The sequence below is a fragment of the Contarinia nasturtii genome, unplaced genomic scaffold (genome assembly GCF_009176525.2).
Source record: "Contarinia nasturtii isolate CC-2019 unplaced genomic scaffold, AAFC_CNas_1.1 Cnas_scaffold_1037, whole genome shotgun sequence".
NCBI classification, from domain to species: domain Eukaryota; kingdom Metazoa; phylum Arthropoda; class Insecta; order Diptera; family Cecidomyiidae; genus Contarinia; species Contarinia nasturtii.
Genome location: NW_022198383.1, coordinates 7,399,061 through 7,405,184, shown reverse-complemented (window position 1 = coordinate 7,405,184; position 6,124 = coordinate 7,399,061). Strand labels below are relative to the sequence as shown.

Here is a 6,124-nt window from a genome sequence, read left to right as displayed (position 1 = left end):
GCGCTAGTCAGATCAAAGTTAGAGTACGCGAGTATAGTATGGCAACCATACCACCGTATACACTCCGATAGAATAGAGTCAATTCAGAAAAAATTTGTGATATGGTCGTTAAGATTTGTTTACCAAAGAGATGAGAATTTTGTATTGCCACCGTATCAGTTTAGATGTGATGTTTTAAGTATTCAACCGCTGTGGAGACGGCGTATAAATGCCTCTATATTTTTAATTTATGATCTCTTATTAGGTAAAATAGTGTCGCGTTCGCTTAGAGATAAGATTGTATACACAAGACAACAATATAACGTAAACCAAAGAAATTTGAGAAATACAGAACTTATTAGAGTAAGAACGTTTACAGCTGAATATGCACATAGTCAACCATTTAACGTGGCGTGTAGGAATTTTAATTTAATAAGAGAAACATTTTTGGAATCAGCATCGCGAAGCATTTTTAGAATTAGTATTGTTAAATTGGACAATTTGTTATTTAATATTCGGTGAAATAGACTAAGAAAAATTGTGTTATGAATATATATGGACACAGTCGATATCTGCTGCTCCGAAGTCGAAAAGACTGGCGGCTGGTATTCGATCGGGTAGTGTTTCATTGCAAATGATATTGTAAATGATTGTGATAAAATCAGTCTGTGATCAGACGGTGAATAAATAAATAATAAAAATAAAATACGTTAAATTCGCACAGTTTACGTCCAACAGGTACATGAAAATTCATTCAATTGTTAAACAGAAATAGAGAATTTTAATTTACGCATTTTTGGTGGGTCATTAAGTATGATATCAATAACGAATCTTGTGATAACAAATGAAAAGAAAAATCAAGACCTTAGTGAATAATGTAATTTTTTGATATATTGGCTTTCATGTAAATAGTAAAGCTAATTTAAGGCGATTTTGTTGTACAATTTAGTAAAATAAATATACAAAAATAGAATATTAATAACTAAATAAATTTACTTTCATAGCTGAACATAGTCTGTCGACAAAGTTCTTTGTATATTTTGATATATGTATTAACCAAGTTCATTTATTCTAGAAGAAAACCAAAGAATAGAATATTTTCTCACACTCAAGTATTTGCAAACTTCGCATTTTCTATACTGGTAGATCTTATTAATGTCGATAGACTAATAACTTTAACAAATATTTGCACGTAGAGTTTCAATTTCACTTGCAAACAAAAAAATATTCGAAATCTGAAAAATGTATTGATTTGTGCCACCATTTACTTACATATTTGTACAGATATGGTTTTGAAAAGAGCAAATCTTCATGTATTGTTTTATCATACCCATCACAAGTCGTGACAATGCCATAAAGACTAGGTTAAACTGCATCAAATACATCTGGTCGATCATCGCTTGTGCCAGAAACCAGTACATTTGATAACAAAATGCGAGAAAGACGAACGCTTTAAAAAAAAAAAACATAAAAATGTACATTTTATGATGATCACAGGTTATTTGTGTCTTGATGGAATGACGCCACTAGAAGCAATTTTGATTTGAATGCAATATAGCTTCGCCTATTTATTTTATATGCCGCAGACAGAGGGTCTTTTGGTCGTAACCTTGACTCTTTGTTGAAAATTTCAACTTGAAATTAATGGTAGAGTGATGCCGCGTGTAAATCGAAATAGCAGCCACCAAAACAAAATTCATGGAAAGTAGTAGTACAAGACAAAAATAATCTCTAATATCAATAGATCCTTAACCTACCGTATTTTTGTAGAAGAAATACAAAATCATGTGAGACAAACGATCGTATGACCAAAAACCATGTATGAGTAAAAGTTTCTCCAAAAATTTAAATCTCGACATTGTAAAATCGAATGCTCTCGTGACCCGATATGCCAACGCCTACGTCAGGCCCAATACAACAACGTTGACACAATGTAAGAAATGGTCTAGTTAAATTGAATCTATTGTTATGAAAAACGAAATTAAAATGAATTAGATGAGTTTTGTTTAAAATTCCATAAAAATACGGTGAATTACCTTGGATCCAACAAATGGTTTAATGCCTTGCCATCAACGATAAGAGCCCGTTGTCTATTTGCTGTCCTTGAACTGGAGCTTATTTCTTGTTTTCCAATTTCATTTAAATAAAAAAATTACAATTCACATTTATTATGCAAATATGATTTTTCGTTAGCATAATGTAATCTTTTCAATCATGTCTTCTTCATACTTAATACCAAGTAAATTTAAATAAAAATTCAGGAACTAAATCAAATGGACCATTTACCATTGTGTTCCATTCCTAAATTGTAATTCCCAATCACATGATCAACATTTTCGCCACTTACCGGAATAGAAAAAAACATGATTTTTTTCATTGGAATGGGTAAATAAAATTGGTATTTTATCAATTTATTCTGGTAGATTATGTGATCATATTTTCTACCATATTTACATTCTAATATTCGTTTGGACAGATAATAAGTACGGTGTTGGTGCATATTCGATTCATAAGTGAAGATATGTTGTGTTACTGTTTTGTGAAATCGTTGAAGCTGATAAATATGATGGTTTATCAGGTCATAATATTATTCATATTCTTTTTCATCTCTACAACACTGAATTGCTATATTTTGCGACATTGATTTTATCTAAATTAAATATGCGATAAATTCATGCTAAAATATCATAAAATTACACTTATACATTGCAAATTAAATACAAAAAAAAATGTTTGTTTATAAAATGATTTAAATTACGTTAAAACAAATAAATTTAATTCAGACAAATAAAAAATGGTTACAATGTAAATAAATATGAAACTGTACATCATCTGAAATGAGCTGTTTTGTTTCAAAAGAAAATTGAATTTGACAAAAAAGCATTTGTGTTTCTCATATTTTGTTTTCGTTCGACTTTATTCGAACTTATTGACCTAATCTCAATTTTGGTTTGTAGTTCATTTTCACTTTTGGTTAACTTTTTCTTCATTTTCTTTTAAAAAACACTTTTAATCGAAACTTAATTGCAATTAAATTGCATTTTGAGCCAAACATCTGCTTTGCTTCCACATTCCATTGTCTTTTCAATTTTTTACAAATGTGAACTCTCTCAATCTTTAACCAAATTTCTTTTCTTTTTTTAAATTATAACTTCTGGTTTTGGTATTGTTTTCTAAATCCATTCTGTTTTTAATTATTCAAACTACACACAATATAATAAATGGACTAGAGGCTATTCTTTTTTGTTTATTTTTCATGTGTTTAATGTTAATTTTTCATTGACAATTTAAAAAAAAACTGAAAATCAGTATAACTTTGATCGTCGGATTTTTCTTCTTTTTTTTTCTTCAAATAGTTGAATTTGGAATGGTGCATCAAAGTATATTTTTGGCGCACATAAAATGTTGGTGATTCCATGACCAAAGTCATTTCTTGTATCACTTTTTTTTAGTTACAAATTCCATCAAAACATAAATTGTTTGACTAAAACAATGGATACAATACAAAAACATTCATACACTGATGATTTTAAAATAAACCCAAATCATTCCATTGTGTTGTTCTCTTATTTCTGCATGCAAATCCATTCGTCTAACGATTCAACATTCCTTTTATGCGAGTATAAATACAATTATAGCGCAAAAGTTTGCGGATAAGCTCGAAAACTTGAGCTACTGTCTCTTAAAGCACAGTACTCTTTCAGTCCTTCGGTTATTGTTTTATGCCATTCTAGATGCCATTCCAATCTAAAAATGAACATTAAATATCATTCAATGATACCGTCAATCAATTTCATTGTTTAAGAAATTTTAACTTCGAATTGGGGCTGAATCCAGTTCAGCAAAGCCAAATATGAATTATAATTGTTGATCTTATGAAGATGTTTCATAATTTTTATAAATTTAATAACATGCCTCTCACGATCTTTGCTATTTTCTTGTTTGAGTATTTGCGAACGCGCCCTGAAAAGTCGATAGAACATTGCAATTGTAATTATTTGATTAAAAGGTATATATTTTTTTTTAATGAATTCCAAAACATACCAGTATGACATTTTCTTGAAGTGTTCGGTAAATCGAGTGAGATTTGGTGATCTTTCCTTGCATTGCTCCTGAGCCCATAGCAGTACTTCAGGTATTTCGATTTTCTGGAATAGTTTAGCATCCAATAAAGTCATTTATTCGGCGATATCGGCCGACTTGAGATCCAATAGAGATGGAGGGTTTGTAATTTCACTGAGTATTGGATTGATTGGAGACCATTTTTTGATGTTTAAACACCATAATCTATTGAGAATTGGACGATAAAGTATTATATTAACTTGCTTTCCTGGGGAAACTTTTCATTAGTGTGTGTGTACCTTTTCAAGAATACAATTCCGTAGCATTTTGGCCATCATCAATTGACCCGAACAAACTAATTGATACACGAATTCATTGATTAGCTCAAGAATGTGTGGTGCTAAATCCGGTGCACTGTCATATATTTAAGAAAAAAATAATCATTTGTTTTTTTTTCGATTAAATCGAAGAAAGAAGCTTACGTTAGATCATTGACAACTCGCACGAGTAACGAAAATGATTCCTTAGCTGCTTATTGTTTTGTTTTATTGATTTGGCAACAGAATATTGAGTATCGATTCGTAAGTTTCTCTATTAAATCCAATGAAGTGATGCTTCACCAAATGCTGAAATACGAAAAGAAAACATTTAGAAAATTTCGAAAATGCGAAATTCAAATCAAAGCCACATAAATCTGGAACTAAATAGATCGAAATGAATATTTAAGCAAAATGAAGTGAGAGGAGATCTGTACCATTCTGTTCCAGACTAATAGATAATTCTCTGTGTGTGCGTTATCATTTACGTGGATGTAGTGATCATGATAGCGTGTGAGACGACCAAAAGAGAGAAAAAAGACAATAAAACATGTGTAATTAAATGGTGTGCTGAACAAACATAGTTGGTGTCTAACTCCATTGAAGGATGGCTGTCATAATGGAAATATAAGGAAGAGGGGTACTTAAAAAAACGGATCAACCTACCATTTTTGGAGATTTTCTGTACTTTTGTTGCATGAATAATTAATGTATCCAGTTCGCCACCTTTGACATCAGGCCCATCTTCTCCATCTTTTTAGAAAACTAAGTATTTTTGCACATCGATCTCTTCAATCAAAACCGATTGAACGCCTTTTGATGATGATCCATTGCCGGAGTCAATCTATCGGAAAAAATGAAAAGATTAGTATTGCGTCAAATTTAATGAAATAGAAATGTGTAGGATAAAATTTTACAAATTTTTGATAGTTTAGTTGCCCAAATTCCATGAAAAAGCGTGTAATGAATATTATTTGATGAAAATATGCACCTTCAAGCTATTGTTAGATGAAGCCTGAGGAGGACGTCGTAATACCACAATATCCTCTGGTTAGTCATCGGTATTTTTATCATTAATCGAATTATTATTATTGTTAATCAATTGGTTACTGTTTTGTTTTACTGTACTGGTACATCGGTTGTTATCCTTAGCAGTGTGTTCATTGTTCGTATCACATTCGATTTGATCAATTGAATTTTTGGATTTTTGATTAACATCATTAGCACATCTACTGTCATACAATTGAATGTGATTCTCGTCAGACGACGAGGATCGATTGTTAGTCGTATTTAAAATGTTAACGTTCGTATAAATCACTCTTACGTCGTTATTCACTGCACTCGATTCAGACACATTATTCGACACCGTTACAATATTGCCTTTTAATTTCGATGGTGATATTATTGATGGGTATTTGTTTGTTTGGACGCTTCGGCAGCAGCAGCTGAATTTATAGTTGATGTCGAAATTTGCACATAATTTGATGAGGGTGATGTTGGTGGAATATGATCGATTTTTGGTTGAATATTATTTTCCAATTTATTCCGATTGTTGTTAAATGCGTTATTGTTGATGCTTCGACTAGATAAATCATTTATTGGCGTTTTAATGGATTCGCTTAGTATCGGACTAGACGGCGGTGTAATGTTCAAATTGTTAAGTTTGGCACTTGTGCGATGTCGTTTTGGTGGAAGTGCTGGTGGTGACCGATACTCGGGATTTTCGCTCATCTTCGTTGGTAAACTCGATGCTTGTGATACCAATG

The 6,124-nt window shown here is 31.4% G+C and overlaps 1 pseudogene; it reads right to left on the bottom strand.

Annotated features, from left to right (window-relative positions):
* Nucleotides 1–3,611: 3,611 nt before the first annotated feature.
* Nucleotides 3,612–5,576, bottom strand: LOC116343723 (annotated as a pseudogene).
* Nucleotides 5,577–6,124: the final 548 nt, after the last annotated feature.